At 41.0% G+C, this 23,398-nt stretch overlaps 1 protein-coding gene across 1 annotated transcript in view; it reads left to right on the forward strand.

Annotated features, from left to right (window-relative positions):
- The window catches only part of TOP1 (DNA topoisomerase I), a 94,002-nt gene that overhangs the window by 11,106 nt on the left and 59,498 nt on the right, over positions 1-23,398 (forward strand). The gene's annotated exons all lie outside the window — the stretch shown is intronic.

Below are 23,398 nucleotides of genomic sequence, written 5' to 3' on the forward strand. Positions count from 1 at the left end.
TTTCCCTGTGAGGAAAGAGATTTTGGTTGGGTGAACAAGAGGCTAAAAATTTTCCTTGGATAGTCTGGAAAATGCTAAAGAGCTTATTTAGGACTGGAGCTAACTCCTAGAATTTAGATGTCAGGTAGTTTGTGTTGAGCTCAAGTTTTTAGGGGAATAGTTTAAAGTACGATATGATGGAATATTTTTATAAGTGATTGAAAACAGTGAGTGCATAAAAAAGACTAGGGGACTATCAAACAGAATGCATACTGATTGCACATGTGTAACTATGCACGCCTGTAGGTGGTGTTGTACAAAAACAAAGATAATTTTGCTCATGGACTTCCCCTGGTGGTCCAGTGGGTTAAGACTCTGCACATCTAATGCAGGGGGCTCTGGTTCGATCCCTGGTTGGGAATGCATGCTGCACACTGCCTGACCTAAGACATGAAATAAATAGTAAAGTTTAAAAAAATTTTTGCTCAGTGTATTTATTGAAAACTTGATTTCTTTTCTTAAAGGCCTTCTGCAGCAACCATATTTCCCAGAAAAAAGTTCAGTGTGTGTGTTCTTCTCCCACAAGTCTATAATCATGTTTTGTTCTGTTAAAATGTTCCTTTTTACCCAGGAATACCTCTTTAGTCTTTAGAATTTGGTGTGTGTGCATGCTCAGTCACTACCCCACGGACTGTGGCCCACCAGGCTCCTCTGTTCATGGAATTTACAGGCAGGAATATTGGAGTGGGTTGTCATTTCTTCCTCCAGGGGATCCATCTCCTGCATTGGCAGGTGGATTCTTTACTACTATGCCACCTGGGAAAGCCAGAATTTGGTATTCCATCCCCATTTTCCTACCTGTTTTTAGGAAAGCATTAAGTATTGTAAACTCCTTGGGGGTTAGAAACATCTCAGAGCCTGTTTCAGTGTTGAAGGCATAGCCTTAATACTCAGTTTCCTTTCCAGTGAAATCTGCCTGCAGTCAACACTTAAACTCAAGCCAGAAGTAACTACTTGTCTCTGGCTTTCACTGAGCCCTTTATTGTTCTCTTCCAGTTTTTCATTCTGGAGGAATAGACATAGGCTGGAGAAATTTACATGGTTTGCCCATTACTTACTAGGAAGTGGGCAAGAGCACTGTCTCATTTTATATGGTCGATACAGATGGCTTCTGACAAATGTTTAGTTGTGAAATGGGATCCTCCCTCCCTCCTAGCTCACCAACTAGTTGATGATCACCTGAGGAACACTGAGAGCTTTACACTGTTTTCATTGTTCTCAAGCTAATTTGCATAAGAATCACCTGGCGTGCCTAGTAAAACTACAGAATCCTGGTCCTTTGCCTTGAAATTGATTCTGTTGTGGTGCTACTGAGAAACCTGCATGTTTAATATACCTTTAACATTTAGAAATGATTTTAATACAGGTAACCCATAAATCACCTTTGGAGAAATTGATCTGTTTTATTTAGCTAAGGTCTCCTTTGTTTCATTTGATTAAGGTACTACTCCATTGGTCCAGCTATTAAATTTACAGAATATTTTAAAAGGGACCAGAACAGTATGTTCAAATCTGTTTATAAAAGCTTGTTACTTATCCCCACTCTAAATATCTTCTACCTTTCAACGAGCATTTAAACAAATAGCAGAGATAGTTAACTGACTTTGCAGCTGTTTAACTATGTGTCTCATCAAACTTCTGATCCTCCTGCTTCCATGTTTAACTAGCCACTATTTGATCCTGATGTCATCTTTTAAGATTGGGTGACTAAGGGGGCGCACAAAGAGGGAGAGGTGGTTTTCAGACTAACATCCCTAGGATGGTTAAGGCAGGCTTTAGAAGGTTAAGCGGAGAATAGTTCAGTGGAATGCTAGGGATGTAACCTATGGAGTTCACTATCTTCGGATTAAACTAGGGGTCTTTAGTTACTGATGGCACTGATTGAAGTAGCAAGATTTGAATAGAGCAGTGGTTCTTAAAGTGCAGTTTCTTGATCAGTAGCAGCAGCATTGTCTGAGAATTTGTTGGAAATGTAAATTCTTGGACCTCATCCAGACTTACTGCCTCAAACCCCGGGAGCTAGGGCTCAGCCATCTAGGTTTTACAAGTTAGCCAGGTGATACACACTGAGGTTTTAGAATCGATGGAATAGAGTAAGATTTGAAGTTCGCCATCTCCCATTGTGCCTCACATTTTAAGAAGAAATGAAAGACAGTTGACGAAACAGACTTTTGAGTTAGATAAACTTGGTTTCAACTGTCAATAGTTGGGTGACCTTGAGCAAATGACGACTCTGATTCATATGAAGCCTATAATTAGATTTGTAGTAATTCAGCCTCTTAAACAGTGTTCATTGTTTTTTCATAACGCCTATAGCTGAACCTTAATACTTGCTCAATTTTTGTGCTTTCATATACATAGGAATTTGGAGTAATTCATAACGAGACAAAAAAAGGAGCCAATTACATAGCACCAGGAAGGCTTCTAAAGAGCATATATATATTCAGGCTTACACTTTGACAATGCATTTCAAGCACAGTCAGTAGTGATATTCTAGACAAAAAGTCCCCTTGTTTGAATTAGTAATAGGATGCATGACCACTTGATACCTTTGTGGTCAGGCAAGGTGTGGACTTGGGGCCATTAGAGGCCCACACCCTTTGGAAACAATGGCAGCTTAGGCTGAGCCTGGTGGGTTCCAGTGTAGCATAGTCAGGAGGTTTGGAGTCACTTTCACTACTTCCCAGGCGTTCGGGGCCTACTTACTAGAAGCAAAGGAGGACAAGCTGCAGGAATGGGCCTGTCCTAATTGAGCTGGCCCGAGAAGGTACATTTTCAGGTTAGACAAGTCCTTTTTTCTTTTTAAGTTCTGCCCCCTGGGAAAGGAGAAGCATTTTCACTACAGAGATGCCCTTGTGAAAATGTTACTCACTACTGAAGAGTATGTGAAATGGGAATCACCATCCTGAGGACCTTGTACTGGTTAATTACCTTTAGCTACTGGGGCTGCTAAGTCGCTTCAGTCATGTCTGACTCTGTGCGACCCCATAGACGGCAGCCCACCAGGCTCCCCCGTCCCTGGGTTTCTCCAGGTAAGAACACTGGAGTGGGTTGCCATTTCCTTCTCCAATGCATGAAAGTGAAAAGTGAAGGTGAAGTCACTCAGTCGTGTCCGACTCTTAGTGACCCCATGGACTGCAGCCCACCAGGCTCCTCCATCCATGGGATTTTCCAGGCAAGAGTACTGGAGTGGGGTGCCATTGTCTTCTCCGAATTACCTTTAGAGGCAAAGATAAAAATTACCACTTTGTCTTGTATTTAGAGAACAAAGACAAGTTAGTAAAATGGGACTTCCTTGCCATTCTCCTGAAACTTAAAATCACTGCTTTATCTGATTTGACTGATGCCTTATTGGACGAATACCTCAATTGAAATGTCCTCTGGGTGACCCTCACTGAGATCCTGATTTTCCAGGAGCTCTACAGAAGTGGCCTGCTTTTGAGGTGGCAGTTTAGCCAGGTGAACTTCAGCTGACCTTAAGGAACTACATAGCATAGTGTCTTGCTATGTAGGGCAAAGGCCCCCCACAGGACTCCAGAAGAGGAGTCTCTGGTGGAGAGGAGAATGCTAGGTAAGGAGTCAGGACAAAGGAAGTCTCAATCCTGGTTTTGTCAGCTGTGATGAGCAAATCACACAGCGTGGTACCTCATGCTCTCTACTAGTGAAAGGAAGGTGTTGACCTGGATTCAGGATTTTCAGTTAGCACTGTCCAGTAGAATTTTCTCTCATGATGGAAATTGTTCTCAATCTGTGCTCTTCCACATGGTAGCTGCTGGCCATATGAACCTGTTGAGCCTTTGAAATGTGGCTCATGTGGCTGAAGAACTTAATTTTCAAATTGTATTTAAATGTAGCTACATGTGACTAGTGGCTTCATGCAGGACAGCACAATTCTAGGTAAAATTTAGGTAAGAGCAAAGAGATCTGAATTTAGATTTTGCTTGGAATATGGGAGGTTGGGGCTCTTGAAACTTCAAAATCCAAAACAGGTATGAATTTGTGTTACGAGTTTGAATAAAGAACTTCCTTCTGTATGTCTGCATTGCCTTATCCTGGGTGACATGCTAATGGGATTTATGACTGGTAAGTAGAGTTTACCAGAGCAGTTGCAAAGGTCAGACAGCTTTCCATTTTACTTGACCTCTTTAGTGATACACAAAGATGAACATTTAAGGTGCTTTGGACTGAATAAATTTTCATTTTATCTCAGCAACCCTGTGAGATAAGTCATGTCTGTTTTGTAGTTGACAAAACAGATTAACTTCATTGGCATGTGTGCACAGTCATCTTCGACTCTTTGCAGCCCCATGGACTGTGGCCCGCCAGGCTTTGCTGTCCACGGGATTTTTCCAGGCAAGAATACTGGAGTGGGTTGCCATTTCCTTCTGTAAGAGATCTTCTCGATCCATATCGAACGCAAGTCTCCTGCATGTCCTGAATTGCAGGTGGGTCTTTACCTGCTGAGCCATCAGGGAAGCCCAGCTTCAGTTCAGTCTCTCAGCCATGTCCAGTTCTGCGACCCCATGAACTGCAGCACGCCAGGCCTCCCTGTCCATCACCAGCTCCCGGAGTGTGCTCAAACCCATGTCCATCAAGTCAGTGATGCTGTCCAACCATCTCATCCTCTGTCGTGCCATTCTCCTCCTGCCTTCAGTCTTTCCCAGCATCAGGGTCTTTTCCAAATGAGTCAGTTCTTCACATGAGGTGGCCAAAGTGTTGCCCAAAGTATAAGCTCAACTTACGTTTACATATATCTTTGTGGATCACTGTACTTTAAAATGGTTAGTTTCAGCCTACAACGTCATTTGAAATTACAAGTTTTTAGCATGTTGCAATACCAAGATGTTGAAGCTGAAACTCCAGTACTTTGGCCACCTGATGCGAAGAGCTGACTCATTGGAAAAGACCCTGATGCTGGGAAAGATTGAGGGCAGGAGGAGAAGGGGATGACAGAGGAGGAGATGGTTGGATGGAATCATCGACGTGATGGATATAGGTTTGGGTGGAGTCCGGGAGTTGGTGATGGACAGGGAGGCCTGGCATGCTGCAGTTCATGGGGTCGCAAAGAGTCGGACACGACTGAGCAACTGAACTGAACTGAATTGAATACCAAGAAGTTAATTCATATTTGTTCAGTTGTAGTCAGTAATAAGTAAATATCTGACTATAAGTGGTAGAGAATCTAAGATTGTCCAGGCAAGCAAATAGTACCCAAGATGTTAACTCACCCCACATGTTGCTTATAGTAAAAGCAGATCAGAGCAACTTCTACACTCCACTTAGAGTCTTCCTGTTATTTGCATGCTCACAGTGAACATAGCAAGTGAGTGTTGACTTACTTATAAGTAGGCCCATCGTTAGCCAAACAGCCTTAGCCTGATGGAACAAAGTGGGATTTTGTAGCCTTGACCACTGCCATATAGTGAACATGTGAGGTCTTAGGAAATAACTTGAGTAAATTGCTTAAAGACCAGGGACAGATCCAGTTTCCTTCACCTTTAGCTTCAAATTATGATGTTATTTTTGGTGTAGGATGATGAAATGGAATTGGTATAAAATAAATAGTTGAGTTTTGAACACTTTACTTTTGAAGAAACTGAGGCTCAAGGCTGTATAGTTAGTAAGCGACGCAACTGGGAGGCTCATCAAAACCTGTCTGATGCCACTGCTTAAGTTCTTAAATGTAACACAAAACAAGGTAAGGGGGAGCTTGGGTGACTCAGTTGCCTCCTGGGAATTCTGAGTTGTAGTGGAGTGACCCATGTGGTACCAGGCCAAAGAAATGCATTTTTTAGAGCACTTACCTTCATTTACAGTGGAGCCTTACCAGGCTAGTTTTATTGACTAGAAGGCTCTGTTGCACTTTAATGTATAATCCTTTTCCTATTAAAGAAAGCTTGCCTACTTGTGCAGCAAAGACCCCTGGATAATTTATTTTTTAGGAGTTCACCTTCTGCTTGGAACCAGTTACTCCCAGAAATCAGTAAAACCTCTGTTTATTCCGAGTACTCAAGGAAAAGGATCTTTTTGTTAACCAGGGATTTACCACCCCCGTATTTTAAGAAGGCTCTCTGAAGCCTGCGTATTTACTAAGGAATTTCATTGGAAGTGGTTCAGATCAGATCAGTTGCTCAGTCGTGTCCGACTCTTTGTGACCCCATGAATCGCAGCATGCCAGGCCTCCCTGTCTATCACCAACTCCCGGAGTTCACTGAGACTCACGTCCATCGAGTCAGTGATGCCATCCAGCCATCTCATCCTCTGTCGTCCTCTTCTCCTCCTGCCCCCAATCCCTCCCAGCATCAGAGTCTTTTCCAATGAGTCAACTCTTCGCATGAGGTGGCCAAAGAACTGGAGTTTCAGATTTAGCATCATTCCTTCCAAAGAAATCCCAGGGCTGATCTCCTTCAGAATGAACTGGTTGGATCTCCTTGCAGTCCAAGGGACTCTCAAGAGTCTTCTCCAACACCACGGTTCAAAAGCATCAATTCTTTGGCGCTCAGCCTTCTTCACAGTCCAACTCTCACATCCATACATGACCACAGGAAAAACCATAGCCTTGACTAGACGAACCTTTGTTGGCAAAGTAATGTCTCTGCTTTTGAACATGCTATCTAGGTTGGTCATAACTTTCCTTCCAAGGAGTAAGCGTCTTTTAATTTCATGGCCGCAGTCACCGTCTGCAGTGATTTTGGAGCCCCAAAAAATAAAGTCTGACACTGTTTCCATTGTTTCCCCATCTATTTCCCATGAAGTGGTGGGACCGGATGCCATGATCTTCGTTTTCTGAATGTTGAGCTTTAAGTCAACTTTTTCACTCTCCACTTTCACTTTCATCAAGAGGCTTTTGAGTTCCTCTTCACTTTCTGCCATAAGGGTGGTGTCATCTGCATATCTGAGGTTATTGATATCTCTCCCAGCAATCTTGATGCCAGCTTGTGTTTCTTCCAGTCCAGCGTTTCTCATGATGTACTTTGCATATAAGTTAAATAAACAGGGTGACAATATACAGCCTTGACGAACTCCTTTTCCTATTTGGAACCAGTCTGTTGTTCCATGTCGAGTTCTAACTGTTGCTTCCTGACCTGCATACAAATTTCTCAAGAGGCAGATCAGGTAGTCTGGTATTCCCATCTCTTTCAGAATTTTCCACGGTTTATTGTGATCCACACAGTCAAAGGCTTTGGCATAGTCAATAAAGCAGAAATAGATGTTTTTCTGGAACTCTCTTGCTTTTTCGATGATCTAGCGGATGTTGGTAATTTGATCTCTGGTTCCTCTGCCTTTTCTAAAACCAGCTTGAGCATCAGGGAAGTTCACGGTTCACATATTGCTGAAGCCTGGCTTGGAGAATTTTGAGCATTACTTTACTAGCGTGTGAGATGAGTGCAATTAGGAGTGTGTAGACAAGTGTGATGTTGTTCTCACTTCAAGGGAAATAAATAAATTTAACTAGTTTGCTGCTTAAGAAGCAGAATTAGCAGTGGGCTAAGTCTTGGCCTCCTCTTCAAGAGTCTTCCTTTTTGTGACTAACTTTGTCTAGGTTTGCAAGAGCAAGTCGATTTTAACCACTTTTAAATCAAGTTGAATAATAGCCATTCATGGGCTGTTTGAAAGGAGAAAAGAAGTGGGAGCCAGGCTGAGGGTGGATATCATTTAGGAAAAAGCCTTAGGTAAAGCTTGGAGGATTCTATTCACTTACACACAGAACTTCAGAACAACAGCACTGTCTCTGCCCGGGCATTGGGGATAGTTACTAGTCCCTGTTAAGTAGCCGCAGAGTTCTGCAAACTGTGCCTTCTGTTTTATGACCCATGAACTATGAATAGCTTTTATATTTGTCTTAACTAGTTGGGGAAAATTTATTACATACACTTAAAGCTAATATAATGTTACATCAGTTATACTTCAGTTTAGAAAAAGAATATTATTTACTATTTCATGACACAGAAAAATTATATGAAATGCAAATTCCAGTGTCCATAAATAACATTTTATTGGAATGTAGTCATGCTCACTCATTTACATATGATCTGTGGCTGCTTTAAGTCATCTTTTTTGTAGTCATTCATCTTCACAACTGAGTCCCAGTGGCAGGACTTGAGTTACCTATTTGTAAGCATGACTCTGCCCTGATGTTCAAACAACAAAATTTCTATTCTAAAGAGCCTTGCTACCCTACTCCTTATCTAAGTTACAGTAGCTGTGTCATCCCTTATGTAGCTCTTCCTTCTTCCTCTCAGGTAGGGGCTAGGAAAGTAGCAGGTGAAAATCTCTCTCTTCCTCAATTGTAGAGACCCAATAGTCTCAGCTGTAAATTTAAAAAAAATCCCCAGCAACTGACTCAGCACCTTGTGCCTGCCCTTTAAAGGAACAGAGAGATCTAATTAAAATAGAAACTGAAAATAAAATCAGTAGCCTGTCCATTATTGTAGGTGGCTGGTATTTGGTATGAATCATTGTTGAAAGGACCAAGAAATGACAGCGCAGGGTTTTTCAAAATATATTTCTAGATTATAGTTACCTAGAGACCTTGTGTTAAAATAGACATATCTGAGGATGATCTTATTCCCAGGTCTCATACACAGGAAAGTTTGAGAACTACTGCTCTCAAGCATTTAGATTTTTTTTTTTTTTAATATCCTAATCTCTTTAAACCAAAACAAATTTTAAAGGTCATAAAATTATTGGGACTGGAAGTATAAGAGATCAGTAGAGGTTATTTTACAGATTAGAAACTTTGAGACCAGAGCAGAGAAATAAGTGTTACCTAGGACCCCGTCTTGACATTGCATGTTTTTTTTTTTTAATTGGAAGATAATTCCTTTACAGTAGTGTGTTGGTTTCTGCCATATATCAACATGAATCAGCCTCAGGTATACACGTGTCCCCTCCCTCCTGAACCCCCTTCCCGCTCCCTCCCTACTCCCACCCATCTAGGTAGCTCCCCGTGTCACACAGCAAATCCCCACCTGCTGTCTCTTATATGGTAGTGTATATGTTTCCACGCTGTTCTCTATTCGTCCCACCCACTCCTTCCCCACTGTGTCCACAAGTCTGTTCTCTCTGTCTGCATCCCCATTGCTGCCCTGCCACTATGGAGAGCAGTGTGGAGATTGCTTAAAAAGCTAGAACGACCGTGTGACCCAACAGTCCCAGTGCTGGGCATACACCCTGAGAAAACCATAATCGAGAGACGCACGTACCCCTGTGTTCACCTTGTAGCACTGTTTCACAATAACTAGGGCATGGAGGAACCATGTTCATCGGTAGATGAACAGATACAGAAATTCTGTATACAGTCCGTATATACAATGGAGTATTACTCAGCTATTAAAAAAACCTCATTTGAGTCAGTCTTAATGAGGTGAATGAACCTGGAGCCTGTTACACAGAGTGAAGTAAGTCAGAAAGAAAAAGACAGGTATTGTATATTAATGCATGCATATGGAACCTAGAAAGATGGTACTCATGTTTTATTTTTAATGTACTCAATTAATTGGTCCCTGGGAATGGGAGCCAGAGGAAGAGAGGAAGATGAACTTGAAGGAGCATAATAGAAGGAGTAGGGTGGGAGAGGAGGTTATAAAACAAGTTAAAATAGGGTACAGAGACAGGAAGGGGCTGAAAAGACAGATTAAGGTAATTGTAGTGTTGTAAAAGCATAAAAGGAGTCCACTTTAAATGCGGAAGTGGACTGGAAGGAAAAACATCCTGTGACCTTAACCCTTCTTTTTGTATGAGATTGAGGCCTAAAGCAAACCAGTTGGCTGCTTCATGTTGTGTCTTTTCTGTGGCAAGGACAAGAAACAACAGCTGAACACTAATCTTAAGGGTTGCTGATGTTCCAGAACCAAGTAGGTTCACTTAAGTGTTTTTAAGTTAGTTTCTGGCATTTCTTCTAGATTATGTAGACATTTGAGAAAATGATCCGTTTTAGAATTTGAAATTGTGTTGTAGAGCTGATAAAAACAAATGGGAAATGCTATAATTAAAAGACTCAGTCTTTTAATGCAGTGGACTGCTAAGTTTCTGGTGATGGACTTTTGTGAAGTATTGAATATTGAGGACAAAAACTTAAGCACTTTGCAAAATACTTGGCAACTTCATCTGATTGTCTGACCCTTTCTTTGACTTGGCGTCCATAACTTTTTTGTTTTTTATAATTTGTTGGATGGGTGGCATTACCAACTCAATGGACATAAGTTTGAGCTAACTCCGGGAGATAGTGAAGGACAGGGAAGCCTGGTATGGTGCAGTCCATGGGTTCGCAAAGAGTTGGATGACAACAGCAGTTTGTTTGCCTCAGGTTTTAGTTGTGGCGTGCAGAACCTTTTTAGTTGCAGCGTGTGGCATCTAGTTCCTAACCAGGAATCAAACTTAGGCCCCCTGAATTGGGAGCCTGGACCACGGAGGCAGTTCCCTTCATAACTTCTTATGAAGGTCTTTTCCAGTTGCAGAATTAAAGTCTGATTGTGGAACTTCATGGGGCTGCATCCAAGGAAAACTTGGGCAACTGTGGAGACCTTCCCCCTCCAACTTCCCTTTTTCAAAGTTACTTATTTAACAGCTGCTGCTGCTGTTGGGAAGGGTTGGGGTGGTTATGATGCTTATTATGGAATTTCATGAGACCAGAGACTTGGTACTATTTCCTGCTGTACTGCCACACCTAAAACAACGCCTGACACAAAGTTGGTACTCGGTAAATATTTGATTGGATGAATATTGTTAACTCCAGTTTCATAAAGGAGAGAAGAAGAAAAACTTTTTCCATCTGCTCTTCTCAGCTGTTGTTTTTTTGTGTGTTACTAGCTTAAGAGTACGAGGTCCCTAATGAGGAAACCCCATTAGTTTCAATAACAAGCAAGTCTGTTCATGACAGAAGGTCTTGTTATATACAGTATACATCTGGGGAGAACAGTTGATAATTTGGACTTTAAAAGTTGAAAATGTTACTAGTCCCTTCTCTCATTCTTGAGTTTTGAAGGATTTTCTTTAGAGCTGAATCCTCCTGACATTTTTCTCTTAAATCTGAAGCTCTTTGAACTTTTAGCCAGAACAGCCTCCGTCCTGAATACTGTGAAAGGCTATTAACTCTGCACTGGAATTTTGGAAATGTTCTCAGTGAGAGTCACTGTAAAATAGTGATAAGGTACATGTATTTGTATGGCTGAGTCCCTTTGCTGTCCACTTGAAATTATCACAGCATTGTTAATCAGCTACATCCAATATAAAATTAAAAGTTTTCAAAAAACAGTAATAAAGACTCCTCCATGGACTACAAATTGAAGTCAGCCACCCATTAAGGTGGATCACAAACTGGGTTTCCTGGACTGAAGCTGCATCAACATTGGTCAAGTCTGAATTTAGACAGCTGTGTGGGGGAGAGGGAAGGGTAGAATTCTTTTACCCCTCAACCCATCCCCTCTTCAGTGACAGACTTTCAGCCTTCCTGACTCCTTTTAGTTTTGCATTAAGTTCCTGAGGAGTTTCTCGCACACCCCTGATACTGACCATGCTCCGGATGTCAGTCTTTATCATTGAAACCAGCTTGTTATCTATCCTAGGCAAAAACAGTCTTAAAATGTTAGAATGTACTAGATATAGAGTGTGTGTAGAATAGAGATTTTGTTTGAACTCCAGCTTCTGAGGATGTGGTATCCACGGATTTGAAGGTCAAGGAGGAAGAAGGTGCAAAGATTTATCCCAATAGAAGTGGCTTAATAAATGAGCATATGATAAATATCTCCTTTAGAAAATTAATTTTTTCACCAAGTATTTTCACCCAAATCGTTCCACTGTCTATTTTCTTAATGCACTGAGTATATTTTTGTGTTAGAGTTGAGCAAAGGTTGACAGTGTTGTTTCAGGGCCTCTTTGGGGAAGGCATCTTTTGGTTGAATAAGCATTCCCCACTCCCATCCTCTCCACATTGGACTATATTTGAAGGAAGAACCCATCATATTATACAGTTACTGCTTTAAGTCTCAAACCCTTTGTCAAAAGTCCATGTAAAGAGGTCTGCCTCAAAACATGGCACAGAACCCTTCTCTGTACCAGAGAAACCTCTGCTTTTGTTTATAAGAAAGTAAAGGAGTCTCTCTCTTGCCCTGATCTGATTACCCTAATCATTTAGAAGAATGATGGAGAAGTGAAATCCTTAAAATCATGGTGTTGGTGTTAGTTGCGTCTGACTCTTTGCAACCCCATGGACTGTAGCCCGCCAGACTCCTCTGTCCGTTGAATTCCCCAGGCAAGAATATTGAAGTGGGTAGCTATTCCGTTCTCTAAGGAATCTTCCCAACCCAGGGATTGAACCCTGGTGTCCTGTATTACAGGCAGATTGTTTACTGTCTTAGCCACCAGGGAAGCCCATGATCATGGAATAGTTGTTAAAAGGGTCAGAAATTTTGCCAATTTCTTAGCGTTTTTTCTCTCTTAACAAAGTGTAAATGTTAGTGCTTGGGTTGGATTGTAGTTGCATTAGAGAACCTGGGTGGAAAAACTTGGCAACACTGTTAGCTACCTGCTGATTGCTGCTGCTGCTGCTAAGTCACTTCAGTCGTGTCCGACTCTGTGTGACCCCATAGACAGCAGCCCACTAGGCTCCTTTGTCCCTGGGATTCTCCAGGCAAGAACACTGGAGTGGGTTGCCATTTCCTTCTCCAATGCATGAAAGTGAAAAGTGAAAGGGAAGTCGATCAGTCGTGCCTGACTCTTAGCGACCCCAGGGACTGCAGCCTACCAGGCTCCTCTGTCCATGGGATTTTCCAGGCAAGAGTACTGGAGTGGGGTGCCATAGTATTGCTGCTGCTGCTGCTGCTACTGCTGCTAACTCGCTTCAGTAGTGTCTCACTCTGTGCGACCCCAGAGACGGCAGCCCACCAGGCTCCCCCGTCCCTGGGATTCTCCAGGCAAGAACACTGGAGTGGGTTGCCATTTCCTTCTCCAATGCATGAAAGTGAAAAGTGAAAGTGAAGTCACTCAGTCGTGTCTGACTCTTTGAGACCCCATGGACTGCAGCCCACCTGGCTCCTCCATCCATGGGATTTTCCAGGCAAGAGTACTGGAGTGGGTGCCATTGTAAACTCATGCAAATATTTCTGCCTGGGGGTGTTAACTGGTGTTTCTTAAGTGCTTCTCTTTCCTGGATGCAGATAGCCTTTTAGTCATCATTGGCTGGTCAGACAAAGTGAATGGGCCTGGGTTGCTGCTTTAAATGCATGTATAAAACCTGAACCTTAAGTTATTTGGACCGATTGGGTAGGCTCATTTCAGTTTTATATAAATTAATCATGCAGAAGATTCAGTAATAATTGTACCTTATTGACAGTTGTCAGTGTGCTTGGAATTTTTTGGAGATTAGCCAAGAATTCTGTTACAACCACACACAAAGAATTTTTAAAATTAATTAATTAATCTATATGCAGCATGCGGAATCTTAGTTCCCTGACCAGGGATTGAACCTGCACCCCTGCAGTGAAAGCACAGGTTCTTAACCATTGGACATCCAGGGAAGTCAAAACCATACATAAAGAATTTGATTTAATTTGAAATAAAATTATTTAAAGTCACTTAAATTTTCTACATCTCAGTTTCTTCATCTATAAAAGAGGTAAGTTTACCAAGATCACAGGTCTTAAGTCAATGAACATATTTGAAGCTCTTACTCATTGACTTATGCTGCATTCTTACAGACCCCGTAGTTAAGTGACTTTCCCTCAAGGTTACACAGTCACCAGTGGAACAAGGATTTGAATCAGATCTTCTCCACTCTATTGAACCAGTCTGCTTCCTTCAGGGATTGTTTCCAACATGCTGTGCTTGTCTGTGATGTCTCTGATTGTCGTTAGGGTTTAACCGTGATCTTTTGTTTTAACAGCATCATTCTTGAACTTTCTTTTTTTTGGCCGTGCTGAGCGACTTGTGAGATCTTAGTTTCCCGACCAGGGATCAAACCCAGGTCCTTGGCAGGGGAAGTGTGAAGTCCTAACCACTGGACTGCTGGGGAATTCCTGTTCTTGAACATATTTAACAAAGTGTTTTATAGGCTTGGCTTCCTTTTTCATGTAATTGTATATGTGTCTGGTTTCCCTGTGAGGAGTGAACTCTTCATTTTACACCTCATTTGATGCTGTTCTAGCTACTTGGGGCTGGTTCTGTACCTGGTTTCTGAACCTGCAGTTTCATTGTTATCCTAGGATTAGGCCACCTTTCAGGTACTTTATAACAGTTGTATCAAATTTTGCTGGATTTATTTGATACTGAAGTTTCTTATTCCTAGGTGTTTTGTTTCTCTTCTAAGTAGAGGATTAGGACTGTAAAGCTACAAGCAGTAGGAGTGTTTCTGTATCTTTTTTAAGAAACTGCTTTTGGGATACATGGCTTTAGGCAAATTAAATATAACTCTGGGATTTTAATTCTTATATATATGGATAAGAATCAACTCTACCATTTCCTAGCTGGCAGGAAGTATATCTCACTTAGTTTTGCTCAAACATGAGATCAGATTTTCAATAACAATAATAATGACAATAATAGGTTGTCTACTTTCATGGCTCATCTGCCAAGAATGCCCTTTGTCTGTTCTCAGCCATGCTAACTCCCTCTTAGCCTTTAGTAAGACTTAGCTCAAACACTGCCTCCTCTGTGTGTGCTTAGTTGCGTTCAACTCATTGCCACCCCATGGAGTGTACCCACCAGGCTCCTTTGTCCGTGGAATTTTCTAGGCAAGAATGCTGGAGTGGGTTGCCATTTCCTTCCCCAGGGGATCTTCCCAACCCAGGGGTTGAACCTGCACCTCCTGCTTCAGCAGGCAGGTCTTTACCACTGAGCAACCTGGGAAGCTCTTCCTCCTTCTGAAAGTCTTTGTTAAATACCTCTCTGCCCTCTTGGGTCCTAAGCTTTTTATTTCTGTTCTCTAGTGGAATCATTTCTCCTCAGTATATAACTTTTCACTTGGAAACAAAGGAGGCAGGTAACCCAGATTCATTATTTTTACTCTTAATACTATTTTTCAAAATGCCCATAATCGTACTGCCATACTACTCTTTCTGAGAAATAACAGCAGGGCAGAAAAGTTGAAAATTCTGCCATCGTGTAAGAGCCAGAGGTAATGGCACATGTCTCATGTACAGACATTTAGGAAAATGTCTATTGCCTTTTTAAATGTAGGAACATCATGATGCAGTATAAACACTGTTGCTTTAAGGTCATTTGACATTTGAGATTTGGGGATGAAGGAAAGGAATTTTAATCCATTCCAGCAAGTCTAAAATTAAAAATTTCTTCTCTACTGACCTAATTTGCTCTGCCTTCATGTATACATCAGAGATCAGATCAGTTGCTCAGTCATGTCCGACTCTTTGCGACCCCATGAATTGCAGCACACCAGGCCTCCCTGTCTATCACCAACTCCCGGAGTTCACCCAGACTCACGTCCATCGAGTCAGTGATGCCATCCAGCCATCTCATCCTCTGTCATCCTCTTCTCCTCCTGCCCCCAATCCCTCCCAGCATCAGAGTCTTTTCCAGTGAGTCAACTCTTCGCATGAGGTGGCCAAGGAACTGGAGTTTCAGCTTTAGCATCATTCCTTCCAAAGAAATCCCAGGGCTGATCTCCTTCAGAATGGACTGGTTGGATCTCCTTGCAGTCCAAGGGACTCTCAAGAGTCTTCTTCAACACCACAGTTCAAAAGCATCAATTCTTCGGCGCTCAGTCTCCTTCACAGTCCAACTCTCACATCCATACATGACCACAGGAAAAACCATAGCCTTGACTAGATGAACCTTTGTTGGCAAAGTAATGTCCCTGCTTTTGAATATGCTATCTAGGTTGGTCATAACTTTCCTTCCAAGGAGTAAGCGTCTTTTAATTTCATGGCTGCAGTCACCATCTGTAGTGATTTTGGAGCCCAGAAAAATAAAGTCTGACACTGTTTCCACTGTTTCCTCATCTATTTCCCATGAAGTGGTGGGACCGGATGCCATGATCTTCGTTTTCTGAATGTTGAGCTTTAAGTCAACTTTTTCACTCTCCACTTTCACTTTCATCAAGAGGCTTTTGAGTTCCCCTTCACTTTCTGCCATAAGGGTGGTGTCATCTGCATATCTGAGGTTATTGATATTTCTCCCGGCAATCTTGATGCCAGCTTGTGTTTCTTCCAGTCCAGCGTTTCTCATGATGTACTCTGCATAGAAGTTAAATAAACACAGTGACAATATACAGAGTTGACGAACTCCTTTTCCTATTTGGAACCAGTCTGTTGTTCCATGTCCAGTTCTAACTGTTGTTTCCTGACCTGCATACAAATTTCTCAAGAGGCAGATCAGGTGGTCTGGTATTCCCATCTCTTTCAGAATTTTCCACGGTTTATTGTGATCCACACAGTCAAAGGCTTTGGCACAGTCAATAAAGCAGAAATAGATATTTTTCTGGAACTCTATTGCTTTTTCCATGATCCAGCAGATGTTGGCAATTTGATCTCTGGTTCCTCTGCCTTTTCTAAAACCAGCTTGAACATCAGGAAGTTCACGGTTCACATATTGCTGAAGCCTGGCTTGGAGAATTTTGAGCATTACTTTACTAGTGTGTGAGATGAGTGCAATTGTGCGGTAGTTTGAGCATTCTTTGGCATTGCCTTTCTTTGGGATTGGAATGAAAACTGACCTTTTCCAGTCCTGTGGCTACTGCTGAGTTTTCCAAATGTGCTGGCATATTGAGTGCGGCACTTTCACAGCATCATCTTTCAGGATTTGGAATAGCTCAACTGGTATTCCATCACCTCCACTAGCTTTGTTTGTAGTGATGCTTTCTAAGGCCCATTTGACTTCACATTCCGGGATGTCTGGCTCTAGGTCAGTGATCACACCATCGTTCAAAGTGTATCTTCAGGCTACATTCCTAGATATGGCTTGCTGGGTCAAAAGATGTATGTGTGCATGCGAAGTCACTTCAGGCATGTCTGACTCTTTGTGATCCTATACAGGACTAGCCTGCCAGGCTCCTCTGTCCATGGGATTCTCCAGGCAAGAATACTGGAGTGGGTTGCCGTCCTCCTCCAGAGGATCTTTCCCACCCAGGGATTGAAGCCACCTCTTATGTCTCTTGCACTGGGAGGCGGCTTTTTTACCACTGGCACCACCTGGGAAGCCCAGGGTCAAAAGTTAGTGTGTATTAATAAGTTAGTTCTGCTGAATTTTACCAGATTCCCCCTCTATGGGAGTTATATGAACCATATGCACTTTTTCAGAGATGTTAAGAAGCAAAAATGTGTATTAGATTTGGTAAAATCAGTACTGCTCAGAGTTGCAAAAACTGGAGATAATACATAAACATACTACCTTGTGCACAGTGCACCCTTAGAAAGAGATAACTATTGGTCTTGTGTGAAATGGGTATTTTTCTTATTATAAGAGTAGTAAGAAAATCGAACGAGACAGTTTGAGTACTCTAGCAGGTAGTAGTGCCCCTTTTCTCTTGTTTGCTGTTGCCTGTGTTGGGTTCCTATCTGGATTATCTTCCTGGATTGTAAACCCCTTGAGGGCAGAGTGTCTTGATGAGTCTAGAGGAGGATGCTTTGGATTTAAGAATACATTTAAAATGGTTGTAAACTGAATTAACGCTCAGAGTCTAATTCTGAATCTAGTAGTAGAAGGTTGTTGGTTTTTTGCTGTTTGATTTTGCACTTATCCATCAAGTCATTTTGTAGAGATCAGTTCAGTTCAATTCAGTCGCTCAGTCGTGTCCAACTCTTTGCAACCCCATGGACTGCAGCACGCCAGGCTTCCCTGTCCATCACTAACTCCCGGAGATGACTAAAACTCATGTCCATTGAGTCGGTGATGCCATCCAACCATCTCATCCTCTGTCATCCCCTTCTCCTCCCACCTTCAGTCTTTCCCAGCATCAGGGTCTTTTCCAGTGAGTCAATTCTTCACATCAGGTGGCCAAAGTATTGGAGTTTCAGCTTCAGCATCAATCCTTCCAGTGAATATTCAGGACTGATTTCCTGTAGGATGGACTGGTTGGATCTCCTTGCTGTCCAAGGGACTCTCAAGAGTCTCCTCCAACACCACAGTTCAAAAGCATCAATTCTTTGGTGCTCAGCTTTCTTTATAGTCCAGCTCTCACATCCATACATGACTACTGGAAGAACCATAGCTTTGACTAGACGGACCTTTGTTGGCAAAGCGATGTCTCTGCTTTTTAGTTTACTTATTTTTCTTTTTTTTTATATTTTTCTTTTTTTTTTTACTTTACAATATTGTATTGGTTTTGCTTTTTAATATGCTCTCTAGGTTGGTCATAACTTTCCTTCCAAGGAGTAAGCGACTTTTAATTTCATGGCTGCAGTCACCGTCTGCAGTCATTTTGGAGCCCTCCCAAAAAAAGTCTATCACTGTTGCCATTGTTTCCCCATCTATTTCCCATGAAGTGATGGGACTGGATGCCATGATCTTCGTTTTCTGAATGTTGAGCTTTAAGCCAACTTTTTCACTCTCCACTTTTCACTTTCATCAAGAGGCTTTTGAGTTCCTCTTCACTTTCTGCCATAAAGGTGGTGTCATCTGCATATCTGAGGTTATTGATATTTCTCCCGGCAATCTTGATTCCATTTGTGCTTCATCCAGCCCAGTATTTTGCATGATGTACTCTGCATATAAGTTAAATAAGCAGGGTGACAATATACAGCCTTGACATACTCCTTTCTCGATTTGGAAGCAGTCTGTTGTTCCATGTCCAGTTCTACCTGTTGCTTCTTGACTTGCATACAGATTTCTCAGGAGGCAGGTCGGGTGGTCTGGTATTCCCATCTGTTTAAGAATTTTCCACAGTTTGTTGTGATCCACACTATCAAAGGCTTTGGCATAGTCAATAAATTGGAAGTAGGTGTTTTTCTGGAACACTCTTGCTTTTTTGATGATCCAACGGATGTTGGGAATTTGATCTCTGGTTCCTCTGGCTTTTCTGAATCCATCTTACACATCTGGAAGTTTGTAGTGATACCTAGCAACTATTCTTGCAACTGGGGAAGACACAGATACTTAACCTCTTTTGTCATTTGGAAGTCTCTTTACCTGAGAACATTGTTGACCTTAGGAACTGTAACAAAAGATGTTGATTCCTGTTCTCTCGCTCTGTTCATTTACATATCTATCCTTAAGTTAGAGTGAAAGGAATTAGTTGTTAATGTCTTCTTCTTCTCAAGGATTTTGGTGGTCTTCCTCCTGTGTCTTCATCTTAAATATTTTGAATTCTAGGATTTGAAACATTTTTTATCAGGAGGGTGTATGAGGTTTTCTGATGATTTAATATGCAATGGCTTGTGCCTTTCATTTCTAATCTGTTAGTCAAAATCAAGACAATTCTTGTTGCATTTAGCAGGTGCATAAAGTGGCAAAATCCTTTCTACAAAATATTTTCAATAATATCTATTCTTAGATGAACTCCAGTTAAGGGAAAGAGTATGTACTAAAAGGAATCTTTAAATCCATTAGTATGCTGTCTACAAATATTTTCGCCATGGGGGACATACATCATTGTGCTCTTATTGGCTTCAGTTTTTACTTACTGGCTTCTCTTCTGTCCATCATTTTTAAATATCCCACTGTTACCTTAAATACAATAGGACTTGAGTTAGTTTCATCATTTCTTCAGTCTTTCTGTTTTCCTCATTTTTGTTGTGCGCAGATTTCCTGTGTCGTCTTCTAAGGCACCTTGTTCTAGCCACCTTGACTTAGAGTCTTTGAATCTTCTTCGACCCTTCTGCATTTATTGATCACACATCCCATGAGTTCCTAGAACTGGATTCTACTTCCATTTTTTCAGCATGCTTTTACATTTTTTTCTCAGCCTCTTTGCTATCACTTTTTTCTAGATTGCTTCAAAAACACTAGCTATTTATTTTGCTCTTACTTTTACCTTCTACCCACACTGCCCTTCAATTAATCTTCCTTAAGTATGGCTTTCATTTAGTTCCTTTTCTGCTTGAAGTGGCTCCTTGTCATCCTGAGAATAGGACACCCTGACTCTTGGGTAAATTTTATCAAGCTTTCTCTCTTACTGCTCCTTAACACAAATCCTCTCTTGGACTAGGCTAGTCTTCTCCTTGTCGTACCCTTATATAATAAGAAAAAAATAGGGGATTGGAAGGGACAAAGCTTAAAAATAAGTGTTTAACTTTTTATTCTGAAGTTTCAAATCTATTTAAGTAGAGTAATAATAATGAACTCCCATGTGTCTTATCTGCCTCTTCAATAACTATTAATATCAAGCTCTTGCCAGTCTTGTTTTATCTATCCCCATATCTCCCCCTTTTGCAGGGGGCGGGGCTGACAATATTTTAAAGCTAATTGCAGACGTCATTCACCTGGAGGTATGTCTGTATGCATCTATGAAAGCTATCCATCAGTTTACCTCGTGCACATCTGCTCTGTGATGGTGTCCCTTTCTGTTGGTTATTTAGCTTGTTTACACACTTTTGTTGTTCAGGAGATCAACTCATTCCATTCTGCCCCCTGTCATTTCTCCTCAGAAGGTACAGCCTCCTCTACAGAACTATACTACAGCTATTAGGATATTTAAAGTCGTTGACATATGTTATTTTTGGTACCCGTCAGAGCACGCATAGCACAATTTGAACATATAGTAGACATGTGATAACTTCTAAATAGGGACACTTGGGGTTCAGATCTTTGACCTAGGTCTTATTTGCACTGGTGGAATTTTCAGCTACAACTTTTAAGTTTCTTACCAGACATTTTGGTTTTATGTTTTTAAATTAGCAATAGCTTTGAAAGAATTGGGGATTTGGCTTTAAAAATCAACTTTGAAGTTCTGCACACTTAAAACAATAATGTTTTTTGCAGACTGGTTATCTAAAACCTACCTGGAATTATTTTCTATTTGTCTTTTACTTAGTTTTCTTTTTCTTTAAAGCTTTTTAGTGAGTTAATAATACTACTTTTTCCTTGTGTACACCAGTATTTGTCAAAATAAAGTTTTAAAGCCTGGTAATTTTTTTAACTTCTATTTTTTATTATGAAAGTGACTCATCTTGGGGAAAAAATTGGAAAACAAAGGCAAAGCATACACACAAAAACTCAAGTTACTCATAAATTTATCACCCAGACTACTTTTAACAGTTGGTGTCTTCTAGTCTTTTTCAGACATGTTTATGTGTTTGTATACACAGAATAATTTTTTTTTAATTATGTTGCTGCCATAGCCTTGGGCCGTAATAGCAGATGCTCATGTTCTGTTTGTTAAATCTGGCCTGTAAACAAAGTCAAACAACAAAGGCTTCATTCTGGTTGTAGTGCTGGTGGCATGGCTTGTCAATTATTATGATTTTAACTGTAGTACTTGTTGGGGGCAGAAGAAATCAGGGTATTAATTATTATCAGGTAAACAGGGGCTAACAGCTTTGTATCAGATTGACAGCATTTTAAAATTTTGGACTTGAGATTTTCAGAAGTTGATGGGTTCTCTATGCTATGTGAAAGATTGGGTTCTGATACCACATGATTTTATTTTCCCATCTCAGTGAGATGAGAGTTTCTTACAGCTAGGGGAATGATCATGCAAATTCTGTTTCTCTAGGGCCTGGCACAGAATAGATACTTAATGGATTATGCCAAATGTGATTTATTTTTGCTTTGAGCAAGGAGTAGTGTGGAACACACGCATTGTCTGTACATTATTGTTAGTTGTCTGTTGTTATTAAACATGTTATCTCAAAATTTAGCACCTTAAATAACAAACATTTGTTTTCTCACACAGTTCATGTGAACCAGGAATCCAGGAAGAGCTTAGCTGGGTGGTTTTAGCTCCGAGTCTGAGTTGGCAGTCATCTGAAGGCTTAACTGAGACTAGAGGACCCACTTCCAAGGTGGTTCATTCACATAACTAGTAGCAGGAAGTTTCACTTTCTCACCAGATAGGCCTCTCCATAGGGCTGCTTGAGTGTCCTAACAGTGTGGCAACTGTCTTCGCCCAGGGCAAGGAGAAAGATCTAATGCCTTTGATGGCCTGCCCACTGACGTTTCCACTTTGTCCTGTTTTTAGGGATGAGTCACTACGTCTAGCCCATACTTAAGGAGAAGGAAATTAGGCCACAACTTGAAAGGAGGAGTATCAAAGAATCTGGACATATTTTAAAACTACCACATGCGTTGAATACATAAACTTCCAATTGATTCACAGTCAACATTAAGGTGACCTGACTCCAGTGAGCTGCATTTTTAATATGCCCTTGGGTTAATTCTGATATGCTAAAATTTGAGAGTTACTAACCTAAAAAAGTAGAAAGAGATACCATGTTCATGGATCAAAGGACACAATGTTTTGATGTCACATCTCTGCAAATTGTCCTATGGACACAAACTCCCAGATAGCTTTTATTTTTTTTCTTTAGGAAATCAAACAACTAAATCTAAAATTTATATGGAAATACAGAAGATAGAATAGCCAAAACAATTTTGAAAAGGTACAAAGTTAAAGTACTTATATTAGCTGATCTCAAAATTACTATTGAAAAAAAGCTCTACTCTGAAGCTTTAGGAGTTAATATACTCTGTGTTGGGGTCTAGTAACAGATCTACGATTTTGTGGACACTTCATTTCCAGTGAAGAGGCCCAAGGCAGTTCAATGGGGAAAAGGCAGTCTTTAAAAGAAAACAACAACAACAACAAAAATGGTGCTGTACATCTTACAGATTTTAAAAATGTTCCCTGCCCCTTACCTTTGTATAAAGCTCCTAGAAGAAAGAATATTCACAATACTCATGTCTAACCAAAAAATTGTAATGCATGATATATAAAGAACTTGTGGTGGTGGTGGTGTAGTTGATAAATTGTGTCCAACTCTTTTGCAACCCCACGGACTGTAGCCCACCAGGCTCTTCTGTCCATGGTATTTGCCAGGCAAGAATACTGGAGTAGATTGCCATTTCCTTCTCCAGGGGATTTTCCTGACCCAGGGATCAAACCCTCATCTCTTGCATTGCAGGGGGATTCTTTACTGCTGAGCCACCAGGGATTCAAATAAAGAACACAGTAATAAGGCAAACAAGTTTTTTTAAGTGGAGGAAAGACTTAAAGAGATACTTTACCAAAGAAGATAGGAGTGGCCAATCTGCATATGAAAAGATGCCCATCATTTTAATCAGTAAACTGGATTAAAACCACAGTGAGATACCACTACATACCTGCTAGAATAGCTAAAAGTAGACTGATTTTATTAGATGTTGGTGAGAATTTGTAGCAGTTGGAACTCTAATCCATTGTTGGTGGGACTGTATAATGGTATAATCACTTTGCAGTACAGTTTGGCAGTTTCCTGTAAAGTAAAACATA

Source organism: Bubalus kerabau, chromosome 13, assembly GCF_029407905.1.
Source record: "Bubalus kerabau isolate K-KA32 ecotype Philippines breed swamp buffalo chromosome 13, PCC_UOA_SB_1v2, whole genome shotgun sequence".
NCBI classification, from domain to species: Eukaryota; Metazoa; Chordata; class Mammalia; order Artiodactyla; family Bovidae; genus Bubalus; species Bubalus kerabau.